The sequence below is a fragment of the Phaethon aethereus genome, assembly GCF_964289735.1.
Source record: "Phaethon aethereus genome assembly, chromosome: 17".
Taxonomy (NCBI): Eukaryota; Metazoa; Chordata; class Aves; order Phaethontiformes; family Phaethontidae; genus Phaethon; species Phaethon aethereus.
This window is the reverse complement of record NC_138593.1, coordinates 16,418,161-16,431,953: the sequence shown is the minus strand read 5'-3', so window position 1 is coordinate 16,431,953 and position 13,793 is coordinate 16,418,161.

Genomic DNA, 13,793 nt, shown 5'->3' with positions numbered 1-13,793 from the left:
GGAACTACAGATCTCTTGTTCCAGTTACTTTACGCAATAACTAACAAGATTTCAAACTTTATCTACTAATTAACTGCTAAGATTCCCTTAACCCCTTCTCTCAGTCCTGAGTTACTATCTCCGTTTCATGATAGTCATCATCGTTAGGGTGACTGAACTGCTGAAAGTGAATGGGATTCTTCCTGCAAAAGATAAATCTATATTGAGAACTGACTGTTCCATTTAAACATGGGAAGGGGAGATACGAAAGGTGTTACTGAATCAGTGACAACTCATTTTTCTGTGACTACACAAAGAGGAGCTTTTCATGTTTAACTTTATGCAGAATGTAAGACCTACTTTCAGGATAACAGAAGAAAAGTTTTATCTCGGCACATACCGCAAAAGAGGTTAAACCAGGAATTTTCTTATTTGCCATCAGCTTTAAGAGCCAGACCTCCAACACGTACACAAGCTACTGATGCAGTCACGTAGCATGTGGCCAACTTGCTCTGTTATGACTCCCTCTGGAGCTACTGAAGTGCTACAGAATCCACTACCAAAGTCTTAGCTCGACTTGAAGGCCAGTGCATTGCAGCCAAACAACTGCAGTGTTAAAGACTCCCTACGCCCTCGGGTGGTCACCTATTACCTTCAGGCAGTACGTCTCAATTATTATTTCTGTTCTGTATGCAAGTTACTGCCCACTTGAATACTTCGAACGCCAGCATATTATTCCAGGTGGAGCAGTCTACTGGACGTTACATTGATTAGCTGTCAAGTTTGCCTTGGCTACCATGACATTTTATTTGAAATATCAAATCACAATGATGACATGAAGTTGCACCATAAGACGTAACAACTCTGTATGTAGTTGAGTCCAACCAATGTTAGTGAGGAGAGCACGTTGCTAGCATCCACACCTTTTTGCGCTACAACACTTACACAGCTGAACCCAAGCTGAGCAAGTAGCAAACAGAAATATATGCATCACTGAAAGAACATTTCTGCTACTTCTAAGGGTATTCCTTTGTGTTTGCATACACACCATACAAGACAAGGCAGCTATAAACAACATAATTTAGAGAAGAGTTTGCTTTATAAAACTTCTGTAAGTGATGTTAAAAAGAACACGGAACAACATGTTATGACTTCAGGAGGAATTCATGTGACAGATCAACACATGTGACAAAAAATTATGTCAAAGTGATTATACCAGCACCAAAAGCAAATCTACTTCTTCCCTATGATTTCTTTTAGGGATCCTTTTTTTTCAAGCATAATATTTAAAAGCAAGAAATGCGGCATATTTTAATAAATGATTTTCCCAAAGACATCCACAAAATACTTCAGTGATTTACCACCCTAATTCCCAGAGTACAAATCTTCAATGTATTTGCGCAAATTATAAGGGTGAACTGCTTGCCTCAAGCAAGAGAAATGACAACTTTAAACTACAGAGTAATTACTGGTTTAATTTACACTTGTTACAGCTGCATTTAGAAACACAATGCCAGAAACATGTATGTAGCTAGCCAGACACTCAACAGCTTCCTCCTCCATCACAGACACTCTCTCCTTTAAATTCACAGCTCCCTCTTACGACCTTTACAGGGAACAGTCAATACTAATGTCAGCATTTCAACTACCATCAAAAGAAAAAAAAGCTTGTTACAGCTTTTGCAAAACGATTACTTAAGTGTCATGAGCTCTACTAGCCATTCAGGCCTCCCTTTAGGCATTTGAAAAAGATTAGGTATTTAGTATGAATACTTTAAACCTCCATTTGTCTGGTATCTTTCCTTCAGGAAACTCCAACAAGCAAGCTACAGATAAACTCTCCAATAAGCAACTTATCACTGATCCAGTGTCCCTTGAATCTACCTATGTAGGTGACAGACTTCTTGTCCTGGTCTTTTCCATTAATTTCTGCAAACTGTAGGGTAAGTAAATCCTGTTTCACTAGAAATCATTGCGAGGTTGCATTTACCAGTCTTTTATTCTATGACAAGTTCCCAGGAAACATCACTTCTTACATCAAGTTCAGACTGTCTGCCGAGTTCTTTTCCCATTTAAAAATAAATTAAATAAAGTCGTTTTAGAGGCTACTTGCTTTGTTTTCTAAATGCATAGCGCGAACTTCCTAGCAATCTTAGCAAGAATTTTCAGTCACCTGAAACACAGTTCATCTTCTTAAAGGGATACAGAAGCAACTAACGTTCTGTGAAATAATTTTAATGTTTATTCCTACAATAAGATACATGTAGCATCATAGTCACCAAGGCAAGAAAGCCTAATAGCTGTTGATTAGCCAACCTATTGCATTTTAGGAGATACCCATTTCCTTTCAAAAATCTACTTTGAAACCTACTTGGACAACACCAAACAGCCCTTATTGGAGGAAGGAAAAAAAGAAAGTAGCGTGGAAGGAAGGAGAAAGACAAACGAAAGGGTCTTTATGTATGCTCCCTATCGCTAGCCTTCAGGATGCTTTGTGCCGGTGGATGATGCTCCTGAAATTATATATTACCTGTGAAGCACCTTAAACGCATCTGTCCTGGTTTCAGCCAGGGTAGAGTTAATTTTCTTCACAGAAGCTGGTGTGAGTCTATGTTTTGGATTTGGGATGAGAAAATGTTGATAACATGCTGATGTTTGAGTTGTTGCTAAGTAGTCAAGGACAGTCCAGCTTCTCGTGCTGGCCTGCCCCCAGAGAAGGCTGGGGGTGCACGGGAAGCTGGGAGGGGACACAGCCAGGACAGCTGACCCAGGCTGGCCAAAGAGATATTCCATACCATATGACATCATGCTCAGTATATAAAGCTGGGACGAAGAAGGAGGAAGGGGTGGAGGGACGTTCAGAGTTATGGCACCTGTCTTCCCAAGAAACCGTTACGCCTGATGGAGCCCTGCTTCCCTGGAGATGGCTGAACACCTGCCTGCCTGTGGGGAGTGGTGAATATTACCCGTGAAGCACATTAAACACATCCTACTTCAGGTGCTCGTATTTTACCTTACCTTTACCTGGGTAATTTGTACTTACTCCACTTCTGTGTGTTTTTGAAACGATATCCAGCAAAATAAAGAGCAGCAGAGAAGTGCATAGCTTATATTAAGCAAACATGTTCCCTTCCTGCAAAAATCTAAAGCTTCTTCCTTTCATTTGGTTTGTTTAGGGGGCTGGGGGTTAGGTTTTTGGTTTTTTTTAGACACAAGAGATTTGAGGTGTAAGAGCACAACATCTGTAATGCCATGAGTTGCAGTCCACAGTTGATTAAATAGTTTCACAACAAAACCTCACTGCACAGGAATATGTGATTCATTTGATCAAAACACAATCATTAAGCTTTACTCACACAAAAATTAACCAATTAAAAGCTTATTTTAAGAATAAAGTTTTATAGAAGATTTGCTTTCTCATAATCATACTCACACAGTCGCTGCAGCTTTGCTTTCACAGAAACTCTGAATTTGTATACTCACACTTCATGATGCAGGAAACTACGCAAATAAAAATTACGCAAATTAAAGTGATAAAGTTCTTCAGAATCAATGCAGTCATCTCAAGCAGAAGTCGAGTATTGCTCAGCTAAATATTTAAGACAGATTTTGTCTGTGCAGCTACCAAATGCAACTTAAAAGCTTTTTCTACAGCAAGTTTAACTGATTAGGTCAAAACCCCTGGCTCTTCACAACCACACACAGAAGACCCCTGCCATTTCAAGGGCTTATTTTCCCAGCCACTAAAGACATTGGCAGCGAAGATGTAATGAATGACCAGCAGCCGTTACAACGCCACAGAATTCAAGACTGAAGTTATGCCACAAATGCGCCTGAGATGTTCATAAGTTCTAAACTGTAAGTCTTATTAGAAGACAGGACTCAAAAAAAGACAGATGCAGGTCTTCAGCTGCCAGATTTACAAGCTTAAGGTGAAAGGAACAATACTTTCATAAACAAAGAGCAAAGTATTTAAAAGAATGCACATACAAATCCAAAGACTGGTTGAGTGTGCCCTGCTTTGACAGCTACGGGAAAGATTGACACACACCCAGTCAGCAGAGCACTCTATCTCAGGCTAGCAAAAGGACAGAATTGTGGACAAAAGAAATGTGCGTTCCAGTTTTAGAGATGAGAGTTCAGGTCTACCACACCCCTTCTACACAGCCCTTGAGAAGAGGGGTTGGGTTTGGATTAATTTTAATTCTTCTAACTTTGGAAAAAACAATAGCTGACAAGAAAACAAACACAAGACGGTATTCAAAGAGTAAGTTCCTGGACAACAAACATGCTCAGACATAACATAGAGCACTTCGCCTCCTAGTGGTAATAGCAGTTTCTTTCAGCTTCTTGAAGCTTTGGACTACCTCAGAAAGAGAATCTGACACTGACGGACGATAACAAGAAGAATCCCTGGAGTGAGAGGCGTGCATCAAGCTTGATTCTTTCAAAAACAGTGTTTTCAAATGCCTAAATGAAGAAACCAAACCATGGGCTACAAAATTATTTCCTAAATGTTTAAGATACATCTTAGAGAATCTAATAAAATCAACAGAACTAGTTTTCAATGTTTTACATTTGTGCTATTTTACTAGGCACCTACCAACGGTGCCTAAGTCATATCCAGAAGTCAAGTATCTCTTAATAGGAGCTTACAAAAATAAAAACTAGAACTCTGAAGAGCATTTAGTTATGGAATAAATGAGATTTTATGAATAAGAAACCTTATCCAGAAAAATTTTTAAGGAAATGTTACGGTTACCAAAGCAGTCCTCATTTAAGATGTTGATGCCTACGGCACATCTGGTTAGAAGACACCTTTCGTAAGGTTAAAGTAATGAAGGAGAGGGAAACCAACTACACCCATTGTACTCAAAAGAGCACTCAAAGCAGCTCCTCTTCCTTGGCAACTCTAAAAACTAGTTTTTGCTCAAGGAAAACGCAACACAATGAAAAACTGAAGACACTATCAATGTGTTCCTTCAAAGCACCCATTCACATCTCACTTACGTACACGTCCTGTTAAAGATATGGGTAACTGCAATGACTTGCTTTAATCCAACATAGCTATCCCATTGATGCAGAAAGACTACTTGATGGGCTTGTATTAAAAGCAAATACTAAGACAGACTGAGAAGCATATTTCTTTTGCTATAAACAAGCAGGCTTAGTCTCACAACGTTTCCAGCAGACCAAAGCTGATGTTTTTGATGCTTCATATTTACAAACTTCTCCAACAGAAGACTTTGTTATGTGTTATTTCAGAGCATTCTTTTTTCTTACAAAGCAATACTGTCCAAAAGCTTTAGAATAAAGACCCAAGAACAAACGTACGCATACAGACTCCTATTCCATATTACCTGTAACTAAAATATGCCTTCCTAAACATTAGGAATCCTTCAGCATATTAGAGCATTAAATCAGCTTAACCCCCATACAGGGGAAAGCTTGTCTTAGCAAAATTAAAAGTAGCCGGAGCAAACTCGAGGCTGCATTTGTACTACTGGATCAGCTTAACTGTCTAATAAAACATGTTTTTATCATATTCATTATGGGCAAAATTTGAGATGTGTGGGAAAAAAAGCTAGAGGAAAGCTGAAAATCTGATGTGCTCGTTAACGTAACAGCTTTAAACTTTTGATTTACGCATTGAACAGGACTCAAAAAAAGACAGATGCATTTACTCATGCTTGCTTGTCTTCTAAACCACCTCACTGTTTTTCCTATTGTCCAAGCCCCTTGGGGGGAAAAAAAAACATTCAAAATCACAGGACCCCTTGTTTCCTGGCTTAGCCTTATCTTTTGTGCTTACAGTGCGCACAGATTTATCTAGAGCTCAGAGCCTTCTCCTAAATGCAGTCCTCAGGTCATTGGTCATTTGCTAGCCTCAAGACCACTTCTAGATTTGTATCTTCCCTTTGTTACATCAACATATGGCACTCCAGATCTCTTCTGGGCAGAAAGAACTAGCAGGAGGCGAGGCATTCAGCACTGGCATTTTGGAACTTCGCTGGAAGGTTTGTTTTGCACACAACATTTATATGGCAGATCTTTCACCGTGAAGTGAGAAGATGCAAGGGGCGGGGGGGGAGGGGGAATTGTTCTTCACTTGAAGTATTACCAAAGACGCTGACCAGGTGTCGTGGTTTAGCCCCAGCCGGCAACTAAGCACCATGCAGCCGCTCACTCACTCCCCCTCCCACAGTGGGACGGGGGAGAGAATTAGGAAAAAAACCTCCTGGGTTGAGATAAACACAGTTTAATAGGACAGAAAGAGAGAAGGAAACAACAATGATAATACCAACAAAGGAATGTACAAGAACAAGTGATGCCCAATACAGCAATTGCTCACCACCCAGTGATCGATAGCCCATCCCCGAGCAGCGATTTCTGCCCCCCGGCTAACTCCAGTTTATGTACTGGGCATGACGTCAGATGGTAGGGAATCTCTCTTTGGCCAGCCTGGGTCAGCTGTCCCGGCTGTGTCCCCTCCCAGCTCCCCGTGCACCCCCAGCCTGCTCGCTGGCAGGCCAGCACAAGAAGCTCGACTGTCCTTGCCTGCTTAGCAACAACCCAAAACATTATCAACAGTTTCTCACCCCAAATCCAAAACACAGTCTCACACTAGCTTCTGTGAAGAAAACCAGCTCTATCCTGGCTGAAACCAGTACAGTATCCACCCCTTATTCCATACTATTTACGTCATGCCCGGGTCCTATACTTTTCAATACATTCCAATTATTCATTATTACTCTTCCTGTCTTCTAATATATACACACAGATACCACTTTCTTAGTCCATGGGCCATCACTTTAAAATGTCTGTGGAGTTCATTCAGTCCATGACTCTGGGCTTCATCCATCATAGCAGTCTCTCAGGGCAGGGGAGATGGTATGTGGTGTTGGATTGTCATCTGGCACGGTCCATGTCCATGATCTGCAGGTCGAAGATGTCGATCTCGAGGGAATTGTATGGGCGCAAGCTGCTGAAGCCAGTTCTGGTTCCACCACTGCTGCACGTTGCTTGGTTTCAGTGAAGCTCATTCGTCATCAGTCTGGGTGATTCTTACTGTAATACCATTGATATGGTAGATAGCAACCATAGTAGTAATTTCATACTGTATTGTGTAACAATTAACATAATACAATTCAAATCATTGCCTGTTTTCACCCAACATCAAGTCTCCTTGAGGTACACATCGGACTTGCTCATCCTTGCGCATTACCCACCAAGTGCACCCAGGTCCCTGAGCAAAGGCAATCCCACGAACGGGTTTGCCTTTGCCTGAGGCAGGAGTAACCCAGACTGTCTTCCCCAGCGTATTTCTCACATGCACCACAGGGACTTTATCCCCTTCTACAGTACGTAAAAGTTTTGATTGGGCAGGGCCAGCTCTATTAGTAGATCCCCTAGTGTTGACTAACCAGGTGGCTTTTGCTAAATGTTTGTCCCAATGTTTGAATGTTCCGTCACCCATTGCTCTCAGTGTAGCCTTTAACAGTCCGTTGTACGGTTCAATTTTTCTGGAAGCTGGTGCATGATAGGGGATGTGATACACCCACTCAATGCCGTGCTCTTTGGCCCAGGTGTCTATGAGGTTGTTTCGGAAATGAGTCCCATTGCCTGACCCAATGCTTTCGGGGGTGTCATGTCGCCATAAGACTTGCTTTTCAAGGCCCAGGATAGTGTTCCGGCCGGTGGCATGGGGCACAGCATGTTTCCAGCCATCCGGTGGATGCTTCCACCATGGTAAGCACATAGCGCTTGCCTTGGCGAGATTGTGGAAGTGTGATATAGTCAATCTGCCAGGCCTCCCCATATTTATATTTCAACCATCGTCCTTCATACCAGAGGGGCTTTAACCGCTTGGCTTGTTTGATCGCAGCACACGTTTCACATTCATGGATAACCTGTGCAATAGCGTCCATGGTCAGGTCCAGCCCTTGATCCCGAGCCCATCTATATGTTGCATCTCTTCCCTGATGGCCTGAGGTGTCATGGGCCCACTGAGCTATAAATAATTCACCCTTATGTTGCCAGTCCAGATCCACCTGAGCCACTTCAATCTTAGCAGCCTGATCCCCCTGATGGTTGTTTTGATGTTCTTCGGTGGCCCGACTCTTGGGTACGTGAGCGTCTACATGACGTACTTTTATGACTAGATTCTCTAGTCGGGCAGCAATATCTTGCCACAATTCAGCAGCCCAGATGGGCTTGCCTCTGCGTTGCCAGTTGCTCTGTTTCCATTGCTGTAGCCACCCCCATTGAGCATTTGCCACCATCCACGAGTCAGTATAAAGATAGAGTATTGGCCATTTTTCTCATTCAGCAATATCTAAAGCCAGCTGGATGGCTTTCACCTCCGCAAACTGACTTGATTCGCCTTGTCCTTCAGCAGCTTCTGCGACTCGTCGTATAGGGCTCCATACAGCAGCTTTCCACCTTCGATGTTTGCCTACAATACGACAGGACCCATCAGTAAACAGGGCATACTGCCTTTCGTTCTCTGGCAGTTTATTATATGGTGGAGCCTCTTCAGCACGTGCCACCTCCTCTGCTGGTGATATTCCAAAATCTTTGCCTTCTGGCCAGTCCATGATCACTTCCAAGATTCCCGGGCCATTAAGGTTTCCTATTCGAGCCCTCTGTGTAATAAGCGCGACCCACTTACTCCACGTAGCATCAGTCGCATGATGTGTAGAGGGGACCCTCTCTTTGGGCCGGGTCGGGTCCTGGGCCTGAAGCACAGGAGGAGCTGTGCTTCAGTACCAGCCCCTTCTGAGGCAGCTCGAACTCCTTCATATGCTGCCAATATATCCTTTTCAGTTGGAATATAGCGGGACTCAGATCCCCTATATCCTCCACTCCAAAACCCTAGAGGTCGGCCTCGAGTCTCTCCTGGTGCCTTCTGCCAGAGACTCCAGGTAGGGCCATTCTCCCTGGCTGCCGCGTAGAGCACATTTTTAACATCTTGTCCTGCATGGACTGGCCCGAGGGCTACGGCATGAACTATCTCCTGTTTGATTTGTTCAAAGGCTTGTCGTTGCTCAGGGCCCCATTTAAAATCATTCTTCTTCCGGGTCACTTGATAAAGAGGGCTTACAATCAGACTGTAATTTGGAATATGCATTATGCATTCTCCAGAAACCCACAACGCCCAAAAATGCTTGTGTTTCTTTTTTGCTAGTTGGTGGAGACATAGCTGTTATTTTGTTGATCACATCCGTTGGCATCTGTCGACGTCCATCTTGCCATTTTATTCCTAAAAACTGGATCTCTTGTGCAGGTCCTTTGACCTTACTTTGTTTTATAGCAAAACCAGCTTTCAGAAGGATTTGAATTATTTTCTTCCCTTTCTCAAAAACTTTTTCCGCTGTGTTGCCCCATACGATGGTGTCATCAATGTACTGCAGATGCTCTGGAGCTTCACCCTGTTCCAGTGCAGTTTGTATCAGCCCGTGGCAAATGGTAGGGCTGTGTTTCCACCCCTGGGGAAGTCGATTCCAGGTGTATTGGACACCCCTCCAAGTGAAAGCAAACTGTGGCCTGCACTCTGCCGCCAAAGGGATTGAGAAAAACGCGTTAGCAATATCAATGGTGGCGTACCACTTGGCTGCCTTTCACTCCAGTTCATATTGAAGTTCTAGCATGTCCAGCACGGCAGCGCTCAGTGGCGGCGTGACTTCATTCAGGCCACGATAGTCTACTGTCAGTCTCCACTCTCCATTAGACTTTCGCACTGGCCATATGGGGCTGTTAAAGGGTGAGCGAGTCTTGCTGATCACTCCTTGGGTCTCCAGCCGACGAATCAGCTCATGGATGGGGATCAGGGAGTCTCTGTTGGTGCGATATTGCCGCCGGTGCACTGTTGTGGTAGCGATCGGCACCTGTTCTTCTTCGACCCTGAGCAACCCCACCACAGAAGGGTCCTCTGAGAGACCAGGCAAGGTGGACAGGTGTTTAATTCCTTCCGTCTCCAAGACAGCTATACCAAAAGCCCACCGGTACCCTTTTGGGTCCTTGAAATACCCTCTCCTGAGGTAGTCTGTGCCCAGAATGCACGGAGCCTCCGGGCCAGTCACAATGGGGTGCTTCTGCCACTCATTCCCAGTTAGGCTCACTTCGGCCTCCAGTACAGTCAGCTGTTGGGATCCCCCTGTCACTCCGGAAGTACAGATGGGTTCTGCCCCTATATGGCTTGAGGGCATTAGGGTACATTGTGCACCAGTGTCCACTAAAGCCTTATATTCCTGCCAGGCCATCTAATCCACACAGTTCAATAAACTCGGTTGTCCCTCTCCTCCGCCTGGCTGGAGGCAGGGCCACTCTAGTCCTGGTCATAGTACTCGTTACCCACTTCTTGTAAATATGAATCAGAAGTCCCTTCAAGAGGATCAGAGGTGAGATCGGCTCTTCTATTCTTTCTGGGAAACTGCCCACTGGAAAGTGGAGCGACGATTTTTCTGGAGGAACCTGAACCCCCTTTTGTAATTGTTTTTCCTTGCAGCTCGCGTACTCGTGCCTCTAGGGTCGAGGTAGGTTTTCCATCCCACCTCCTCATGTCCTCTCCGTAGTCACGCAATTGAAACCACAGGGTGGCTCACGGTGTGTATCCTCTATATCTTCTCTCTTGAACAGAAGAGCGCTTACTCCTAATGGCTGAAACACTGGTTCGTACGGGAGGAGGGTAGGGCATATCCTCTTTGAATTGCCGGAACTCCCGGGACAGTTTCTCTACAGCAGAGACACAGGCCCGTAGGGAGGAAGAGAGTCTTTCTTCATATTGCCGGAGTTGGCCAGCCAATTCATCCACTGTTGGTCTCTCTCCGTCTTTCCAGGCCATTACTGTTAATGAGTTGGCATATGATGATGGTGCGCTCCGTAGAAAGTTCCGCCACAAAGGTCGCGTGCAATTGACTTCATATGAATCTTTGGATGATTGTCCATTGTCCAGGTCACCATAAATGACTTCCAGCAGAACTAGCTCCCTCAGGTACTGGATACCTTTCTCCATGGTGGTCCACTTGCCTGGGTGACATAGAACATCTTCCTTGAAGAGATACCTTTCCTTCACACCTGACAGGAGTCATCTCCAGAGGCTGAGGACTTGTGCACCTTTTCCAAATGCGAAAGGCTTCTCGGAGGCGATGCGACGAAAGGCTCCAAAAAGAGACCGGTGCTGCGACGAAAGGCTCCTGGGACGCGATGCGGCGAGAGGCTCTTCAGGCGTGACACGGAGAAAGGCTCCTCAGGCGCAAAGCGACGAAAGGCTACGAAAGGAGGGGGGTGACGCAGGAAAAGGCTCCAAAAGGAGGAGGGCGACGCGGGAAAAAGCTCCGAAAGGAGGCGGGTTAAGCAGGAAAAGGCTCCAAAAGGAGGAGGGCGACGCGGGAAAAGGCTGCGAAAGGAGGCGGGTGAAGCAACAAAAGGCTCCGAAAGGAGGCGGGTGAAGCAACAAAAGGCTCCGAAAGGAGGCGGGCGACGCAGGAAAAGGCTCCGAAAGGAGGCGGCTGACATGGCAAAAGGCTCCGAAAGGAGTCGGGTGACATGGCAAAAGGCTCAGAAAGGAGGCGGGCGACGCGGCCAAAGGCTCTGAAAGCATGCGGGCGCCACAGGAAAAGGCTCCGAAAGGAGGCGGGCGGCATGGGAAAAGGCTCCGAAAGGAGGCGGGTGACGTGGCAAAAGGCTCCTTGGGGGCCACGCAGCGAGAGGCTCCTCGGGGGCGAAGCGGTGACAGGCTCTTTGGAGGCGATGCAGCGACAGGCTTGTTATAAATGATTTAGTCCCAAACAGGATTCCAATTCAAATTTACAATTTATTAAGTGAATAGAGGCAAGCAAACAGCGCTGGGTGCGCCGGGAGTCTCTGCTCCACCAAGACGCACGCGGTACAGTTCCTGTTCCTGGTTTATATCCTGTCCGTTAATACATATTCATGACTAGGCGTGTCTTCTTCGGCGCATGCCCTCTTCTCCTTCTAGAATCTTCTCGACTCTTCCTCAGCGTGATCCTGTTCGCTAATACATATTCATGAATAGGTGTGTCTTCTAATACATATTAATGAACAGGCGTGTCTTCTTCAGCGCATGCCCTCTTCTCCTGCTGGAGTCTTCTCGAATCTTCCTCGGCGTGCCCCCAGGATGACCCCAAACCTTATGCATGCACTTTCTTTACACAATACTATGCGGTCAGTGGTCAAACTGGTTTGAGCTGATATACCAGCAAAGTAGTTTCACCTTCTCCTGTAAAATACCCCTTTTTATGGTGCAGGAGAAATCCATGAAAGTACAGAAGATTACACTTCATCACACGAATCAGATAAACATATTTCACAGCACGAATTGTCTTGCTGGTCCTCACTTGCCCTGGCAGTCATTCCAGATAAACAGCAAGACTGCGGCTCTGCTCTTTCCTAGTCTTGCAAACAGGCAATGCAGTTCCTCTCCCTCGTGAGTGCCAAACTCCTAAACTGAAACGTTGCACTCTCGCTCCTCCAAGGAAGGTGCTAGGCAGGAATTGTCTTGCTGGTCCTCACTTGCCCTGGCAGTCATTGCAGAGAAGCAGCAAGACTGGGGCTCTGCTCTTTCCTAACCTTGCAAACTGGCACTCTGCTTTTTCTCACTCTCGCACTCTGAACTGCGAGATTGAAACGTTGCACTGTCTCTCCTCCAAGGAAGGTGCTAGGCAGGTGTTGACTTCCTGGTCCCCACTTGCCCTGTCAGTCATTGCAGATAAATAGCAAGACTGGGGTTCTGCTCTTTCCTAGGTTGCTAGGTGACAATTCACATGGAAGGAATTTAATTTCTAATACATGCAACCACCATGAGGAAATGCAGCAAAATAGGCTTTGTGCAGCGTTGTTCATATTTCCTTGCTCTGTATTTGGTTTTGTCTACTACTGTTGCTTGTTTGACACGTTTTCTTCTGCATAGTTCTGAATAAATTTTCCATTTTGACTTGAAAAGACTTGGCCAAAAGATTTAAGTGAAACATTTATTATACCCAATTTCAGGTGTTTTTTAATCTAGCTTATGACATCGACTCTAGATATTGAACGCAAATACAAACGGCACTCAGAATATATTGAGGTCGACTTGGAAATAAGTAGCCCATAAGCTGCTGCTGTGTTATCTGTAGAAGCTGCCATGCTGCATCGCTAGAGAGCTGTATTCACAAACTGCGCAAGTGGAATTGCATTTCCCTAACTAATGCATCATGAAACCTACAGAAAGCATTGTGAAAATTGTTAATGTTAGGATCCGTATGTGTTGGGAAGAAAATATATTTACGTTCACACGACTTCTTAACAGCCCACCGATACGTACTAGAGTGGTAAAAGCAGACAGGGCAGTTTACGAAAAGCAGTGTCCTTCCCTGGCAGCTAACAATTTGGAAGTGTCCTTTTCTGTCATTGCCAGCCATTTGAGCAGTGAAATACATGTTAGAATTCTCACTAGACGGTTGTAATATTGTGGATACTGTGATATATTCAGGTATGAAAAAGATACTCTAGAGTTTGCATTTTATGAGTTGTATGGGTCAATGAGTATTATGGCTCAGCAAAACCTGTCTGAGGTCCAAAAAAATTCTAATGTTTTCCTTAAGTATGACCTAAGGAGAATGTAGAACAGTATATCTCTACTTGTGGGTCATCACAGAATCATAGGCTCTTTGGCTTGGAAGGGACCTTTAACAGTCATCTAGTCAAATCCCCTGGCAATGAGCAGGGACATCCTCAACTAGTCCAGGTTGCACCGAGCCCCATCCAGCCTGACCTTGAATGTTTCCAGGGATGAGGCATCTCTGGGCAACATC